The sequence below is a fragment of the Podarcis vaucheri genome (assembly GCF_965113315.1).
Source record: "Podarcis vaucheri genome assembly, chromosome: 4".
NCBI classification, from domain to species: domain Eukaryota; kingdom Metazoa; phylum Chordata; class Lepidosauria; order Squamata; family Lacertidae; genus Podarcis; species Podarcis vaucheri.
This window is the reverse complement of record NC_138762.1, coordinates 109,232,591-109,252,142: the sequence shown is the minus strand read 5'-3', so window position 1 is coordinate 109,252,142 and position 19,552 is coordinate 109,232,591. Positions and strand designations below refer to the sequence as shown.

The 19,552-nt window shown below is 42.3% G+C and overlaps 1 long non-coding RNA gene across 1 annotated transcript in view; it reads left to right on the top strand.

Moving 5' to 3' along the window:
* Positions 1-15,760, top strand: part of LOC309531754 — a 29,001-nt gene extending 13,241 nt beyond the window's left edge. Inside the window, exons 2-4 of the long non-coding RNA XR_014219427.1 lie at positions 511-637; positions 10,516-10,652; positions 14,741-15,760. This is a non-coding gene — a long non-coding RNA (uncharacterized lncRNA). The remainder of the gene's footprint in view (positions 1-510; positions 638-10,515; positions 10,653-14,740) is intronic.
* The last annotated feature ends 3,792 nt before the right edge of the window (positions 15,761-19,552 follow it).

The window sequence follows — 19,552 nt, the reverse complement described above, 5'->3', positions numbered from 1 at the left end:
AATCGCTTTTTCTTCACCAGTCTAGCTCAGTTCTCAGTGGAGAAGCCAACTATTACCACTCAACTGCAAACTCAATTGGAAAAGTAAGCTATATATTGTAACACAAATTAATGAGTCACACGGGTTCAGTAATTTGTGCTGGATAATTTTAGAGGTTTTTGTGGCTGCAAGAAGGAACTGTGTTTATTTATACAGTGGTACCTCGGTTTTTGAACGTAATCCATTCTGGAAGACCATTCTAGTTCTGAAATGTTTGAAAACCACAAACTCAATAGCTGACATTTGGGCCTCAGGATCTTGCACTCAGCGGAAGCCGCGTTTCCTGTTCGACTTCTGAGGCGTGTTCAAAAACCGAAGCGTTCACTTCCAGGTTCACAGCGTTCAAAAACCGAAATGTTCAGCAACGGAGATGTTCTAAAACCGAGGTACCGCTGTACACTCATATATAACTTTTATAAGATAAATATTTATTGCCAAAACCACTCTTTCCAACTGCTTTGCTTTCTACAGGAAGAAGCCATTCTCCCGGCAATTCAAGATGAGGACCTAATGCCTGGTACTGCAATTATTCATGCCTAGGGACTGAATCCTCAGCTACGCCCCCAAAACAACCCAGTGGACACCCCAAAGCATCAAGGTAGTAAAGAGTGGATTTGGACCTCCTTCCAGCTGAGACTGAGGAGGGAGCCGGCCGGGGGGGGCCCTGGCAGTGTGGATTCCTCAACAGTCTTCCCAAACTTGCTGACTATCTGCATGCCCTCCCCCCTCCTGTGTTTGTGGGAGGGAGGGGGCATTATTGGTTTGGTTTATTCTTGTTCTTACTTTTATTATGTATGTTGTGTTTTTATCTTGTCATTTCATGCTGTGAAGAACCACCCTGAGATCTATGGGTGAAGGGTAGCATACACATGTAGGAAATAATCAGAATGGGTGATGATGCCAGGCCCTTTTTTTTTGGCAAACCAGTAATGTGTGTGTGTGTGATGTAAAATAAAGGGTCGTGTGTTGTATTGATTGAAGGCTTTGATCTAGGGTTCAGTCACCCTGGGAGGCAGGAGGAGACAACAGTTTCTCTCTCTCTTTGCAATGTAACAAGCTTTATTAATAGTCTTATAATACATTACATATATATAGTACATCTCGTAAATTGAGATTTCAATCATATACACACACACGCGCACACAAACAAAACATATACTAGTTATAAACCTTAAGCTTCAGCTGTGTTTATGCTACTTTTTACGCAATTATTAATAAAGATTATTAACAAAAGTTATTAACAAAAAATATCATAAAAACTTTGGACTTCCTGTCAATTCCCATTGTATGCTTTTATTCTAATAGTGAATGTACCTGCCATTATTAATCTATTCTTTATATATTCCCTAATACATTATTACAACAATTTGACCGTTAATCTTATTTCTCCTATACAGTGGTACCTCAGGTTAAGTACTTAATTCGTTCCGGAGGTCCGTTCTTAACCTGAAACTGTTCTTAACCTGAAGCACCACTTTAGCTAATGGGGCCTCCTGCTGCTGCTGTGGTGCTGCTGCACGGTTTCTGTTCTCATCCTGAAGCAAAGTTCTTAACCTGAAGCACTATTTCTGGGTTAGCGGAGTCTGTAACCTGAAGCGTCTGTAACCTGAAGTGTATGTAACCTGAGGTACCACTGTATTTCTTTATCCAAGGTCATTCAAATGCTGCCAAAGACGAAAAACCATTGGTATATTTTGGTACATATCTCTTGTATTTATCCCACTTTTGTGCAAATTCTTGTCTGCCCCTTAGGCTATTGGTCAATTGTGCCATTTCCACATATTCTTGTGGAACTTATTCTTGTAACTTATTCTGCCAATCCATTATAGCTGGAACATTTTTCCCTTTCCAGTTCTTTGCTACAAGTGTTTGGGCCACCGCCGTAGTGTATAGAAATATTTCTCTTAAGTTTTTCGGGATATCTTTACCAACAATGCTTAACAAAAATGCTTCTGGCTTTTTTAAAAAATGTTGTTCCAAAGATTTTTTTTCAGCTCATCATAGACGAGGCCCCAGAATTCTCTTATTTTCCTACACGTCCACCACATGTGGTACATGAGGAGACAACAGTTTCTCACAGTCTCTCCTAAGCATCAGCTAACCAGCACTGGGTTTGGGGAAGCTTGACAACAAATTAGGGGCATGAGTCATAAATCAATTGTTAAATAAAACTAAAAGGCTTTAGTTCCCAGCACACTGGTATCTTGTATTTTTATTCTGCAGTGTGGGGGAATGTATATACACTTCCCTCCCTACTCATTACTCCAGGTTGTATGGGGAGGCAAGTCAAAGGGTTGCAGGCAAATCATAGAAGTCAGCAAGTGAATCAAAGCCGGAAAGCCTGGCAATGCATTCAAAGAATGTAACAAATTTACATACAACAAATCACTGGATAAATATCGCCTTGTGATCTTCATTTCAAAGACTGCAGCAGACATGGTGTATGAGGAGGGAAATGAAATTATTTTGTAAATTGTGGTCTCGTCTGATGTTGCTTTAGCTATATAGTCGACAGCCTCTTACTCTTTTATAAGGCAGGGTCGATCCAGCTGCCAATTAGCTTCTGGGAACAAAGTGCTGCTCTTACCTTTTACAGTCCTAAACAATTCCCCCATCACACTGACCTCAATAATATTTGTATTAATCACTGGCTTTCAGAATATCAGCAAAATGCCTATTATGAAAGGCTCTCTCTCTCCCCCCCTCCCCCCTCCCTCCCTCCCTCCCTCCTGTGTGCATAGGGCTGTATGTTACAATAATTCCTGGGAGGTGCAAAGTGTTTCTCCATGCATCCTCTGTGAATCCAAGATTACTGTTAGTGGCAGCTGGGGCTTCCATTGTCAGCATTGCAGGGCAGGTTTCACCTCCACAGCAAAAGTGTTCAAGTGCAGCACTGCTTTTCTTCTCTATCTCTAGATAGAGGTGGCTGGAAAATAGTCACCTTAAGGACACAGGGTTGAAGTCTGACTCTGTTTCCCATTGCCCTGACGGTCCCAGAAACACCAGCCATTGGAACTTGAGGTGACTCCTATCTACGCAGCCCTTTCCTCATTTCTTCTTCTTGGTCACATTGGAAACACCCTGACTTTTATATAGCCGTCTTCACATGTGAAGGTGCGTCTCACAAAGAGAGGGCTCCTTGGTTCTGTCCCAGGGTCAAGTTTTCCTTTTTTCCAGGACAAACATACATGGCTCTTCTGTAGCCACCATGAATGAGGACAACACACATCTCTAGAGGGGGATCAGCAGCGCAGCCCCTTTTTACACACAGTGCTCCTTCATGTGATTCACAGGTGCAGGGGGCACTTGTGTATTTGTTTTAAAATCGGGGGGGGGGGCTGTCTCTGGTATTTCTAGCATCAATAGGTTCCATTAGTTTCCAGGTCTGCAGATCGCTGACACGTTTACTGTTGTCAAGCTTGAAGCAACTGGATGCATAAAAACGGACTCCTTTTGGAATAAAACATTGTGCAGACTAATAAGCTTTGGTTCAAAACTTTGCTAACCAGATCTTCTTCAAGTGGCTACAAAAACATCAGAGATACATTCAAATAAGTCCATAATTTTAAACAATTATACTTAACATTTGCACACTCCTTGGTTCAAAAGGTGAGGCACAGAACGTGCCAATGGATATATACCTAGAGAGCCAAGCTCACATATTTTAATAGAATTTACTTCCAAGACAGTATGCATAGGACTGCAGTCTTACAGCCCAGCACTGAGTGTTTTGCAAGTTTACTCAGAAGTAACTCTTATGATGTTCAATGGGACTTCCTCCAAGTTAAAACATACACAGGGTTGTATCCTTTCTCTTCCCACTCTTAATTTTACTGTTGTTCAGATTTGCTAATTGACCTCTGATAGTTTTCATAGAGTATCTTAATATCATAGAACCATAGAGTTGGAAGGGACCCCGAGGGTCAATCTAGTCCAAGCCCCTGCAATGCAGGAATCTCAGCTAAAGCATCCGTGACAGAGGGCCATCTAGCCTCTGCTTAAAATCCTCCAAGGAAGGAGACTCCACAACCTCCACTGCTGAACAGCTCTTACCGTCAGAAAGTTTTTAGTTTAGCCAGAATCTCCTTTCTTGCAACTTAGAAGAGACAATTGCTCCTGTGTGAATGGGAACCTGTGCACACTTTCTTGGGAGTCAGTTTCATTTAACTTAGAGGGATTCTGAGTAAACTTACATAGGACTGGATTGTAATGTGTATCATGTTGCCTTCCCTCAATATTTTTCGTACAGATTTATAAAGTTTTTTTAATATAAAAAATAGCCTACTGTTCCAATTCACTCGGTTGTTTTTAATTGATCAAATTGAAATCATTCAGCAGTGCAGTCACATGCATTACTACTCAGAAGGAAGTCCTACTGAGTTCTATGGAACTTACTCTCTAAGTGTATAGGAATACATCCTAAGAATAAATGTTTTAGCAATAATAATGAAAATAAATAGCTACAAGCTCATTTTCCCAAATCCTCTGTACTATTCTCTGCCTCCCACACATTACTGTACATATAAATATCTTATGATACACAGTCTTGGTGGACTCGCCACAGATTTTAGGGGTCAGATGAGTTCTTTTTGTTTTGTTTCATGCTCCAGGACAGGTTAAAGGACACCTATAATAGCTGTATGATTATGACCCCCTACATGCCCTACATTTTGTGAGTTCTAAAGATGGCAATCAGCCCAGAAGAGATTTTAAGACCCTCTATGACCCTCATCACAGGCAGGAGGCAGGGAATGCAGGATCCAGTGGGAGGGCACAATGCATATTTCGAAGCTCTCTGGACTTTCAAAAAGACATTGGCCTTGTACGAAGTGGCATGAATCCTCTTTCTTTCCTTTTTGGGAGGGCTTATCCGTGCCCTCACAATGAAGTAGAAAACTATTACACCAAGAAACAACCAATTCATTTCAATCAACATAGTATTTTGAAGAATGAGCGACTCATTTTCTTCTCTCTCAGGAATATTTCACTGGTAGCATTCTGAAAATCACATTTGTGCAAAGTTTCATATTTTGAAACAAAATATGTTCAGGGCAGGTAAGTGAAGTCCTGCAGGAGAAAATACCAAATTGTGATAGTTTACTTTGGAGTCCTAAAAGGGAAATAAGAATAAGGACAGAGAAAGCAGGAATTCTTCCAAAGAAGGCAATTCAGAATTTCATGCTTAAGCATTTTACAAGCATTACCTTACAAGCAAGGTAATTGAGCATCAGGAAACCTGTATCTGTTATCTATCCCCATAAAGTATATTTTAAAACAACCTGTCATCATTGTAAGTTATCAGCAAGGCAGAGAGCTTAACGTAATTGAAAACAGATTATAGACATTTCTATGGATACTGATGCATGTATATAAACCTTTATATACTCCTGTATGTATATGTATGTATAAGCTGTCTGTGGACAAACTTTGGCTCCCTCGGCCTGAAGCGAGATGAGCACCACTCCCCATAGTTGCCTTTGACTGGACTTAACCATCGAAGGGTCCTTTACCTTTACCTTTTTTACGTAAACATTTAACATGCAAAATGGCATATATGAGCTTCACTTTTCTTTTCTTTTCTTGTACTTGGAACTGTACTTGGAACTTGTAGAAGCAGTTAACCATATGTGCTGTACACTCATGATATGGGGTCAGGACATCGCCAGCACTCCATGTAGCATGGATGACCATGTGCTTGAGGTGGTAGATGATGTTGTCTACCTGGGTTCCACCATAACCAGCAACCTCTCCGTCAACACTGAGCTGGACAAGCATATTCACAAGGCAGCTGTGGCAATGACTCTCCCCTCCAAAAGGGGATGAGAGAATCTGATGCTAATGACCAATACCAAGATGAAGATCTACCAGGCTTGCATGTTGAGCATGCTGCTTTATGGAAATGAGTTGTGGGTAACTTACAGTTACCAAGATTGATGCCTCAACATATTGCACATGTGCTGTGTCAGGAAGATTTTGGGCATCATGTGGCAGGACAGTCCCAAACAAGGGTGTGCTCTCCCAAGACTACGTTTCCAGCTACACTGGTTTAATCATGTCCACAGAATAAAAGATGGCAGGATCCCAAAGAAGTGCTTTATGGGGAGCTGGCTTCACATACCAGGCCCATTGGCAGACCTATTCTGTGTTACAAAGGTGTCTGCAAACATGGCATGAAGACTGGCAATATCAACTTTGCTGTGTGGAAAACCCATGCAAACAGAGGCACTGAGTTGGGCCCCAGATTTTTTGGGAGCAGAACAGTGCTATGTGCATGTGATGCCATGTATGTGCCATGTGTGTGATGTCACATGCGCAATGCTGGGCTCATGCTCGTCCCAACAATGTGCATGTGATGTGGCATGTTGATGTCAGTAAAGTCAGCATTATGAATGGGCTTCTCCAAAGTGCTACTTCTGTAACATGAAATCCTAACATTCCAGTATACTCCCTAGGCAAGAAAAACATGTTGGTGCTGATCTTTAAAGGCCTAAATGGCTTTGGCCCAGTATTCTTGAAGGAGCGTCTCTTCCCCACTCATTCAGCCCAGACACAGAGATCCAGCACTGAGGGCCTTTTGGTGGTTCCCACACTGCAAGAAGTTAAGCTACAGGGAACCAGGCAGAGGGCCTTCTCAGTAGTGGCACCCATCCTGGGGAATGCCCTCCCATCAGATGTTAAGGAGAGGAATATTTATATAACATTTAGAAAACATATGAAGGCAGCACTGTATATAGAAGCTTTTTAAGGTTTAATGTTTTGTTATGTTTTTATATATGCTGGAAGCCACCCTGAGTGACTGGGGCAACCCTGTGAGATGGGTGGGGTACAAATAAATTACTATTACTATTATTATTATTATTATTATTATTATTATTATTATTATTATTATTATTATTAAAATTTGACCCTGTCACCTGAGGAATGAAGAAACCATATGAGGAGATATATCTTCAAATAACTCAAGGACTGTCACTTGGAAGACGGAGCAAGCTTGTTTTCTCCTGCTCTGGAAGGTAGGACCTGAACCAATGGCTTCAAGTTACGAGAAAGGAGATGCTGAATAAACATCAGGAATAACTTCTGACAGTAAGAGCTGTTCAACAGTGGAACGGACTCCTTGGAAGGTGGTGGACTCTGCTTCCTTGGAGGTTTTTAAGCAGAGGTTGGATGGTCAAGTGTCATGGATGCTTTAGTTGAGATACCTACAAGTGCAGGTGGTTGGACTAGAGGACCCTCGGAGTCACTTCTGACACTACAATTCTGTGACTCCATGATATGCCATCTCCTCTTACACCTCCAGTCCCAGCTTCTACCTTAATCTTAGGCAGATCCTCTGAAGGCAAAGCTACAGAACCTGTTTCAACACAAGGGATCAGTTCTGGAATATGTGAAATAGTGGCAGTAACAGATGTAGTTGTGAGCATATGAAGAGAAAGTATCTGAGTGTACCATGCAGACAGGATTTTGGAAAACAGGGTTTCCATCTCTCCCTCCAAGCTGATTCTTAATATTTACTTAGAATTTTGCAGCCCTGAATAGGTACCTTGATTGTACAGCTCCATTATCTGTTTTGTGCTCTCTCTTAGTCATAGACAAGGAAGGAAAGAGGGGAGCTTTGGAGGTTCATAGTTTTGGTTTGCTGTGTGAAATGCCATTATGAAGCTTCACCAAATGGGAAATGTCTGCTATTCTCCCTAGAAATGATTAATTGTTCTTTTCCTTAAGATCAAATATGTTTTGGTGACAGTCGGGAAATTAATTATACCTCATTTAATTGAGGGAAATGGAAATTATCCCAATTATGTCAAAGCTTTCAATGAAACAACGATGTAAAGTATTGTGCATACATCATTCCACAAGCGGGGTAGGACACAGGAGAGCCTAATTGAAAAATTACAGAACATCAGTTGACACAGATCATTGTCAATTTACAAGGCTGAACCCAGCCCCACCCCCCACAAAAACCGGTAGCATTATTTTTCATTTCTGCAGTAACAATGCCAATACACAGCACATGACTATCAAATAATGTAAGAAGCTCAATAGGAAAGAACCAACTTGTAAACAACTTGCTCTTAAGGTTTTCTTTGTTTTTAATTAAATCATTGCATCTGTAATTATAATTGAGGCATGCATTGCTACATTCAATGCTAAAGTGATGGAATCTGAACTACTAATGCTCTGATTTTGACAGGGTACTGGGAAATTCACAAATTTTACCATAATTCCTAGGATGAAAGACTTTCGCCCTCTTCATATTTTGCCTACCTCCATTGCCACTTACACCTAGGAGGCCAAAGTTCATACTGCAGTTCAATCATGATGCTCACGGTTGACTTGGGGCTCTTTTCCCCATTATGTTTCAGTGTAACCTACCTGTCACGGTTGTTGTGAAGATATGGGCCAACCCACCCATGAAGCAAGGGCGGCAAACTGTCCTGGGCCGGCTCTGGAGAAGATGGTGTCATCATCCCATATACAGTGGCACCTCTAGTTACAAACTTAATTCGTTCCAGAGGTCTGTTCTTAACCTGAAACTGTTCTTAACTAGAGGCGTACTTTTGCTAATGGGACCTCTTGCTGCTGCTGCGCCACACGATTTCCGTTCTCATCCCAGGGCAAAGTTCTCAACTCGAGGTAACTCTTCCAGATTAGCAGAATTTGTAACCTGAAGCATTTGTAACCTGAGGCGTTTGTAACTCAAGATACCACTGTACATTATCCTGAGTGCCTTGGAGAAAGGACTGCATATACAAATATGACAGGTAGAATTAAATGGCAATAAATAAATAAAAACTTCACTTCACTGAAGAAGAAACATCTTCAGATATTGCAGTGTTGGAGGATCACATATAGCTGATATACCAGCAAGGACACTTTAACATGTACTGTGAATTACCTGTGTTAAATGGGGATTTTGCTGCCTCCATGCCCCTATTTCATTCTGGCTAGGAACTCACAGAATTGGAAACAGAATGCTGAACCAGACGGGTGTTGGGTCTGATCAAACCAAGTGCTTATGTTCTGACATGGATCTGGCCTGGAGTGAATGCAAATGTCCTCTACCACACAAAACAAAGCTTCATGTGCATCATCTCTACTACAACGCTCACTCCCTTAGAGTCTCTGTGTTTTTGAGGGCTGAACCATTCAGCCAAAGTGGTTGTTGTTGTTGTTTAGTCGTGTCCGACTCTTCGTGACCCCATGGACCAGAGCACGCCAGGCCAAAGTGGTAGGTTGGGCATATAGGCTGAATGCAGGCACACATGAATTCAGTTTTGTGATCACACAAAGCAGTTGTGTGCAGCTTTTGCCGCGCAGCCCAGCATGCAGTTTCCAATGAGAAACTGACTCCTTGGGCAAACAAGTTAATCATTTTCCCCAAGTTTCTTTCCCACTACCCAACTCTGTGCAGCAACTTCTGCATAAATATTTCCACAAATACCATTCTGTATTCCTCTTAATATACAATAACTATTTGAGCATTGTTTGGGGAATTATCCTGGTGTGATACTGTGGCCTCCTTTTGAACTGGTTCAGTCTGGTGAAGCATTAGGTGGACCAGAGGGAAATGTCATAAGCAGCACTAAAGAGGACGTGCAAATTTGTATGAAAGGAACAACTCAGATGACCACAAAATCCACTGAGAAGCAACCCTGCAATGGCCTCATTAAAATGAATGTGATGTATGCATCCTGCTGGATAAAGCAAAGATCACCACCACCACAATGCAAGTCAGTGAAGGAACATGAAGGAAGGATGAAAAGCCCTGCATTTTATAGGCCATATGCCTACTGTTTGTGACTGAATAGCTACCTCTGTTCCAGGCAAAATTTCTACGATCTCTGCTGCAGGTACCCAACTGTGTCCCCTTCTAACATCTGTTAGAAGCTGGTGAATGCCCAATTTCAAAAGCATGGTGGGCTGCCCTAAAACATTGGCTCAGGATTTCAGTGTTTAATCTAGGGAAGGGTTTGTATCAACACCTGACCAATGAGGAGTTTGTCAGCAAATGGCAGAAAACCATGGCTAGAAAAGCCACCTCTATTGTTCTGTCACACACACCCCAGCTTTATTACTTGGGTTATGAAGGTGGAGAGCAGTTCCCTACCAGGACAGACTTTGCTCGTGTGCTCAAGACATCAATTCTATAAAACATATTTTGCTGCACTGTGCGAAATATGAGCAAGCCAGGGCTGAACTGATATTACCCTTGCTGGTACCTTTCCTGGGAAAACCAGAGGCTCACTATATCAGGTTCCTATTGGAAGACTGGACAAATGCTAGAACATTAGCAGTGGCCAAGTTTTTATCGGTGGTTGCAAGAACCAATGATCCCTATCTTTAAGTCTGAACAAAATGCTTGTTTAACCTGGAGGTAGGCTGTCTGAATTATGCACTGCTTTGTAACGATTTGTTGGGTCTCTGGACCGTAATAAAGATTGATTGATTTTTTTTTATTATTATTATTTACAGCAAACAGCTGAAACCTAGGTGGTCTACTTCAGAGAGAAGGACATATGGCTTCTGAGAATTCTGTTGCTCCTTGACACAGTTAAACTAGCCCTGATGGGCTCTTGAGTGTAGGCCGGACCTGTATTCATGCATGCCAGGTGCAAATTACATTTACCAGTATTATCAAAAATTAAAAGCCTATTGTCAGGGGTTCAGGAGCAGAGGCGAGGGCAAGGGAGGAAACAGAGAGCGAGGGGGAGGAGGCAGAAGAAAGGATGAGTGATGACGACGACCCGAGATCTCCGAGTCTTTCCAGTGAATCAGAAGATTCACAAAAAGGAGCACCAGTGGCCAGGGCAAGGGGGGAGGCTAGGGGGACACCCCAGGAAGAAAGAGCCAGAGGGGACTCAGAGGGGAGCAGTTGGAGATCGGGACCAACGTCACCGCCAGAGAGTAGGAAAGAGGAAGAGCGCCAGGGAGCAAGCGCTGGCAGCTCGCAACAGGAGGGAGGGCACGAGTCAGGAGTGGCCACACCTTCATCGGGGAGCGAAGTGACGGTTAGACGGAAAGTGGAAGGTTGGGCGCGCGCGCCAAGTTCAAATGCACAGGAAGGTGGCGCAGTAGGCAGCCCGGAAAGGGAGCCAGGTCCTAAAGCCCGGCGCAAGGAGACAGGAGAGTCAGGGGGGTCAGCGTCAGAAGAATCCCGGAAGGAAGAGACCCAGGGGGGCAGAGGGACCCAGAGGAGAACTGTCAGGCGGAAAAGGTGGAGCAGGGCTAGGATATTAAGTTGGTGCGCAAGGGGCGGAGACTCAGACGGAGCTTCGCCGATCTAAGCATAAGACGTAGGGTTGCACGCAGCAGCTCGAGAATGGAGACTGTAACTCAATAAAGACTTTTATTTAACGATCGCTGGCTAGCGTGATCCTCTGTGAGCTAGGATCTGGAAGTAACCCTGACACCTATGAAATTTGGGAGAGATGTGTTGTTGGTGCACCTGTGAGAAGCCTCAAATGCAATGTTCTTTTGTCACAGAAGAGGGGAGGGACTTTGTAACAATGATGGCTTACATGTACTGACAAAAGCCATTTCATCAGCAGCATCAACTCTGCATCTCAGCAGCTAGACAAAAAATGCTTAGAATAAGATAAAATAAAACTGGACAAAAATGCCCAGTAACACTAATTATTAGGCAGTCATGGAAATGGTTGAAAAATTAAATAACATCAGGGAAATGGAGATAAGTGAACATAATTGTCTCTGACTCAAGCACTGAGGCAATTATGGAGGAGCGTTATTATTACAATAACTGCTTCTGGACATGAACAACATGTTATCCTTCTGTTAAATAATTTGGGTGATTATGTATCTCCTCCCTTGTTACCTCCTTACAAGCTGGGAAGTGACTTTGAATGCAAATGCCCACATGTATAGACAGGAGATGTGCCCCTTGCAAGAAAGTGTGGGCAGATGTATTATATTTGTGCCATTTCTGATCCTTCTCTTTTGGAGCCATTCTTTTTAGATGGTGGTTTTTCAACATAGATGGCTAGAAGATGACAAGCAGTAATAAAATAAAATAAATATGCACACTAACTCTGGGCCCACATTTGCTGAGAGGTGATCTAGCAGTAATTTGCTCACACTGCTTTTGGGTGTTCTGAAAGCCTAAGCAACAGAAAAAACCCAAAAAGCAGAGGTAGCTTTTCCAGCTCCACAGTCCACACCAGGGCACTGCCTTTATCAGTCCAAGGGAAATGTTATACTGTCCAAGCTTTGTGGGATGGGGAGGGGGAAATTGGCTGGTTCTGGAAGCATGGGTGACACTATATTTCATCACAGCCTTGAGAGGAAATGTGGAAGGAAGTGTGCACTTTGCAATTGTAAGGTTGCAGATAGGGATGGATTCGAGGAAGTTGAAACAGACAATGGCCGACCATCAACTTATCTTTTTTTAGAAAATAAAACGTAAAAGGCAGGATTCAACTTATTTATTTATTTATTGCATTTATAGCCCACCTTTACTTCAATGATCTCAAGGTGGCATGTTTGGTTTTCCCTGTCCCCATTTTAACCTCACAACAACCATACAAGGTAGGTTAGAATGAGAGATAGTGACTGGCCCACGGTCATCCAGTGAGCTTCATTACTGAGTGGGATTTGAATCCTGGTCTCTCATATCTCAGTCCAACACTCTAACCAATCCACCACGCTGGCTCTATGTGTCCTATCAGTGGAAGCCTGCAAAAGTCATTCTGCTTGCACAATGGGGTTTTCCCTGCTGTCCTCACCCCCCAGCACACCCACATGCCCCCTGAAATTGGCTCGGGGGGTTATGTCTGGAGGAAAGACCAGCAGACTTGTTCTGTGTGCTCCAGAGGTTGGTTAATCCTGACCAGGAAGGCACATCTCTGGAGCACACATTGACTAACTGTAACTGAATAACTAAACACTTTGAGGATAAAGTTGCTCAGCTCTACAGTGATTTAGACACTGCCATTGTGTCAGTGCTTAAAATTCTACAAGGAAGGCTCATGCAGTATGTGAACCGAGAACTCCCAGAAGTACAAGCTGGATTTAGAAGAGGCAGAGGAACCAGAGAGCAAATTGCAAACATGTGCTGGATTATGGAGAAAGCTAGAGAGTTCCAGAAAGACATCTACTTCTGCTTCATTGACTACGCAAAAGCCCTTGACTGTGTTGACCACAGCAAACTATGGCAAGTTCTTAAAGAAATGGGAGTGCCTGATCACCTCATCTGTCTTCTGAGAAATCTCTATGTGGGACAAGAAGCTACAGTTAGAACTGGATATGCAACAACTGATTGGTTCAAAATTGGAAAAGGAGTATGGCAAGGCTGTATATTGTCTCCCTGTTTATTTAACTTATATGCAGAATTCATCGTGCGAAAGGCTGGGCTGGATGAATCCCAAGCCGGAATTAATATCAACAACCTCAGATATGCAGATGACACAACCTTGATGGCAGAAAGTGAGAAGGAATTAAAGAACCTTTTAATGAGGGTGAAAGAGGAGAGCGCAAAATATGGTCTGAAGCTCAACATCAAAAAAACTAAGATCATGGCCACTGGGCCCATCACCTCCTGGCAAATAGAAGGGGGAGAAATGGAGGCAGTGAGAGATTTTACTTTCTTGGGCTCCATGATCACTGTAGATGGTGACAGCAGTCACAAAATTAAAAGACACCTGATTCTTGGGAGAAAAGCAATGACAAACCTAGACAACATCTTAAAAAGCAGAGACATCACCTTGCCGACAAAGGTCCGCATCGTTAAAGCTATGGTTTTCCCAGTAGTGATGTATGGAAGTGAGAGCTGGACCACAAAGAAGGCTGATTGTCGAAGAATTGATGCTTTTGAATTATGGTGGTGGAGGAGACTCTTGAGAGTCCCATGGATTGCAAGAAGAACAAACCTATCCATTCTTAAGGAAATCAGCCCTGAGTGCTCACTGGAAGGACAGATCGTGAAGCTGAGGCTGCAATACTTTGGCCACCTCATGAGAAGAGAAGACTCCCTGGAAAAGACCCTGATGTTGGGAAATATGGAGGGCACAAGGAGAAGGGAATGAAGGAGGACAAGATGACCAAACTGTGGGAGGCAGTGGAAGACAGAAGTGCCTGGTGTGCTCTGGTCCATGGGGTCATGAAGAGTCAAACATGACTAAACAACAACAAATTGTGCCAGTGCCAATTGAAGTGTCCACCGCAGTGCCAAGCCCAGTGTTGCGTGATAATGCAGCCTAATGCTGTCAGCAGGATACTTGCAGTGATGCACCCAACCACCTGCTCATCAGATCCTTGCCCATCCTGACTTTAAGAGATCTGAGTCCTCATCAGGGGATGAGTTTTTTGTGGGGTCAGGTCAGTGCTTGTATCACACCACCATTCTAGTCATCCTTCAGGAATTAAAGGGCAAATCTATGAAGTGGACAGCCTTTTCTACTTGTGGGAACTCCCTGTGCTTCTGAGCTCCATACAGTCAGGATACTAGAACCTTCTGTATGAATCCTAAAATGAGCGCCCAGCACAGGCCCATCCCAAAATCCAATATATTGAGATCTCCCAGCACTGGAGACAGTCATATGATTCCGTTAAAAAAAAAAATTCCAAACACATCCCCAACCTCTCCTGTAAATTCATTGTTTTTCCCTACTGGCCACTGATGTCAAATGTAAACAGTTTGAAAAACATATGTGACATTAATCAAATTTTACTTCTCATTTTCCAGGCTTCTGAACAGAACATATTGCATCAATTCTTCCTCTGAGTCCCATGGAACTTGCCCATGAACCACGGCACTAACAAAGTTGGACATCTGCCTGATCTGTAATGTCTCTGGCTTGATCTTGTTGGCTGAGCTAATTAAAAAAATATGGCTATTAGTATTTTATACTTGAGCAATGTAATTAGGATCTACTAGTAACTGTTTTTCTTCCATTTTCCACCTCCATAGCACTTATACTACTTTGTATCTTCACTTTATAGTTGATTTTGTTTGGGGGAAGAAAATTTCAGAATAGGTGACTGCATGGGAAATTAGGTAAAGCGTTAATAATAATATAACTGCATTTAGAAGGCAGTAATAACCTCAAACTTTCAACTCTATACAGTTTTTTTAGCCTGAAGGCAAACATTAAAAGCATATTATTCTTTCAAGTGTCTACTTGATCATATCTTCTGTTTGGTAGAAATACAACAATTAAAACAATAGCTTTTGTGCATGGGTACACTAGAAAACTAGTTAATTTACTTTTTCTGTACAGGGATTTTCTTTTAAAGAATGTTTAATTATAATAATTTCAGTAATAATGAGAGAAGGAACCGAAGACAGTATATGGCACTGCTGATCACATACCTATCGTCGAGTTTTGCTCATCTTTCTCACTCCATATTGTACATTTGGAATTAAATATTCAAGGCAAGCTTCACTTTATCTAATGGATGTAGAGTTTTTAATAATATAAATATGAAAACTATTTGCTAGCATATTCATGCAACAGATACTTTGTGGACAGCATTTTATGGAGAAAATGTTTAAATAGGAGAAAAATTAGTATCTGCGAGGACCCAGGCAATTTACTAATTTGAAAAGGCTTCAGAAGAGTGATAAGGCAGCTTGTTATACTGTATATTAGATCCACCATGAAGGTTGCTCAGCGTCGGCTGATAATGGATGCAAATGAAACCTACTGAAAAGCAAATTTGTCATGTGCCTGTAACTATCTCCATTGCTTCTGTGGATTTGTGTCTTAATTTGAATATAGCTTTACTTACTAGACTTTTTTTTTTTAACCAAATAAATGTACATTAGTTGATCTAGGCTAGGTCTATCCCCCCCCCCCCAGTGATTTTGCTCTGTATTCCAGTTTGGCTCAGAGAATGTCAAAATTTCATTTCAGAAATGCTCCCTGAACATGAATTTCTTAAATTCCCCTAACAGGCAAGAGGATGTGAGCTGGACAGGGCTTGAAAGGCTAAAATACATTAGAAAGGATGCATTTTAAACAGCACATCAGAAGGCCAGTAAACATATTGCAACTTATAAGAGATATGAATGTAACAATATCAAAGAAATCACCAACAATTTATAAATGAATGCATCTGGGGGCAGGAGGAAGGGAAATATATAATGAACAGCATGTGCAAACTTTGATCATATAGAAAACAAAATGGAATATGAATGTGCAATATAACTTACAAACTTTACTGAGAGAAATAATATGCAACTTAACTATTGTAAACAATGATTATGGTGTGCAAAACTAATTATAGATTTTACTATTATGCAGCTCTACTTTTGTTTGCTCCCTCAAACTTTCACCAGTCCAAACTAATTAAAGCATATTACATTATCCCAGTTGTTCCACCTACAGGGTTTCCTGCAGAAATAAAGTGATGCTTAAATTCTGTGATGTAGATATATCCTGAGATATTCTGACTTTCCTGTGTAGCTTCACTGCATGTGATTGCATGCATTTAATATATTTGTGACAGGATATATATATATATATATATATATATATATATATATATATATATGCAGGTTTTGGTGTCTTCGGGTGTCTTCCCGTGTAAGAGTCGGGGTGTCTGTGCGACGTTTCGACGAGGTCTCACTCGTCATCTTCAGGCTGGTGCTTTCGGCTTCTTGTTACTGGAACAGAGCAGAGTCTGGTGTTTGAGTTCCTATAAATACTGTTGAGGGGTGTGGTGTATAGCCTCCAACGTTCTGGGCAGAGAGGAAGTTCCTAGATTAGTGTGCCTTTTCTTCTTTTGTTCCTTAATTACTTGAGGGATATCTTGGGTGATTTCATGAGTGATATTCTGAATATCACTGGGTGGGTCATTAAGTGTAGATTAGTTGCTAAAGCTTTCGTGTCTTGACCTCTTGAGCTTGTGAAGAGTTTTTTTGAGAAGATGGCTGTGCTGCATTTAGTTGTGCTCTGGCTTGGCTTCGTGTATAGGGGCGAGCTATGGTTTTGTGCCTTGTGCCAGCCAGATCTGTGTAGGGATTGCAGGGGGGTGCAGCATCCGGAGGTGCCACTATAGTTTGGCTACTGGATGGAGTCTGTAATATGTCTGTGGAGAGGGTCTGGGTTTGGGTCTGGTGTGGTTGATTGGTGACGGCGTTCTGTGTGCCTCTGGTTCTGGTGTCGGTTTTTGTGGGGAGGGCTAATTTCCAGATGTCTGGCAGGCGGGACGTGTCGTCACGCTTGTTCATGTTGTGAGGGTGTTTCTCTATCTCGATGGCTTCCATGATTATTCTCTTGTGGTGATGTTCCATGTTAAAGAGCATTTTGGAAGCTGCAAAATTAATTTCGTGTCCTGTTTCTTTCATGTGTTGGAAAAGAGAGGAAGTTTTTTCTTCTTTTTTGACGGCATTCTTGTGTTCTGCGATACGTGCATTTATTCGTCTGTTTGTTTGTCCAATGTACGTGGCTGGGCAGACTTTGCAGGGTATTTCATAGACCCCTTGGTTTTCCAGCTGGATTTTGTCTTTTGGGTTTCTGAGGATATTGGCTATTTTTTGGTTGGTGCAGAAGGCTGTTTTGATATTGTGTTTATGGAGGATTTTGCTGATTTTGTCTGTAGTGCCCTTGATATAAGGAAGGAGGGCCATGCCATTGTTTTCTTCTGTGTCTTGGTTTTTGGGGGGTGTTTCTTTTTGGATTAGCTTCGTAACCCTGTTTTTCTGGTATCCATTGGCGATTAACACATTTGAGAGATTCTGTAACTCAGTTGTCAAGTGGTCTTTGTCAGCCAGGCGTTTGGTTCTGGAGATGAGAGTCTTGGCTACGGAGTTTATTTGTGCAGGGTGGTGGTGTGATTGTGCATGTAAGTAGCGGTTGGTGTGTTTTTTTTCCGGTAGATAGTGTGTCCTAGGGAGCCATCAGGTTTTTTGTAGATTAGGACGTCAAGAAAGGGGAGTTGGTTGTTGTCTTCTATTTCCATAGTGAATTGTATTTTGGGGTGTAGGCTGTTGAGATGTGTGAGGAAGCTATCTAGTTTTTCTTTCCCGTGTGGCCAAATTACAAAGGTGTCGTCAACATATCTGAGCCAAAGTTTGGGTTTGTGTTCTGACTTGTCTAAAGCATTGGTTTCAAAGTGTTCCATGTACAAATTTGCGATGACCGGTGAGAGGGGTGATCCCATAGGTGCTCCTTCTATCTGTTTGTATCTTTGTCCATTGTGGATGAAGTACGTGTTGGTTAGGCAGTGGTTGGTCAGGTCCAGGATGTATTTGGGGGGGTTGTATTTGTTTTGAATGGCTGTCAAGGCTTCATTAATGGGCACTTGAGTGAAGAGAGATACAACATCGAAGCTCACAAGTAGGTCATCGGGATGTAGGTATTGTTTCTTTATTGTTTCTATGAACTGGAAGGAGTTAGTAACGTGTGAAGCGATGGATTCTGCATAGGGCTGAAGTTGCTTAGCGAGAAATTTAGCGAGATTTTGTAGAGGTGAGCCTATGGAGCTGACTATTGGTCTGAGTGGTGTTCCTTCTTTGTGTATCTTGGGGAGACCGTAGAGTTTGGGGCATCTGGATGATTTTTCTCTGGGGATGATTCTTAGCTGGATTTCTTCACTGATAGGAGAGGCTTTTATTTTGGATTTGGTGGTTTTTTCCAGATAGGTGGTGGGATCTGTTTTTATAGGTAGGTAGGTAGGGTCTTGGAGTAGATTTGATAGTTTTGCTTGGTAGTCCGATGTGTTCATCACAACAGTGGCGTTGCCTTTGTCTGCTGGGAGAATGATTATGTTGTTGTCTTTCCTCAGGTTGGTGAGTGCTTTCTGTTCTTCTTTGTGTAAATTGCTTCTGGGTGGTTTGCTGGAGCAGAGGATGTTGGTGACTTCAAGTCTGATTTTATTGGCTTCATCTGGGTCGATTTTGGTCAGGCTAGCTTCGACTCCGCATATGATGTTTTCCGTGGGGATGCGTCTCGGGGCGACTGCAAAGTTGAAACCTTTGGAGAGTACTTTGGTTTCAGTTGGGGTGAGGATCCTGTTTGATATGTTATGTACTGTTTGTTTCATGGGTTGTTGTGGAGGGTGGCTGGGCTTCTGGCGTTTCTCTAGTTTGTAGAGTTTGTTGGTGTGTCTGTCTGTCTTATGTGAGGTCTCAGTTTCAGCTCTCCAGACGGCTAGTTGTTTGCATTTGTCCCAGAGTGCAGGGTGGATTTTGTTACATAGTTTGAGGTGAAGAGTGAGCAGATCTTTGTTGGTTTGGTTTAGTAGGTATCTTTTCTTATGTATTTCGTTTCTGATTAGGGATAGTTCAGTTCGTTTCAGGATCCTTTCGGTAGCTGGGGTTTTAGAGTGGAATTTAAGTTGGAAGCATGTGGGAGTTAAGTTGTTGTCTCGGCAGTTGCGTAGGAACAGGAGATCACATAAGATGGTGGCTCTTCGGATTTCTAGTTTCTCGTAGGTTCTTGTCAGCTGGAAGGTTTCCTCCCCGTAGAGGTGAGATATTTGCTTTCGTAGATTTTCACGGGTACAGGAATGCAGGTTTTGGTGTCTTCGGGTGTCTTCCCGTGTAAGAGTC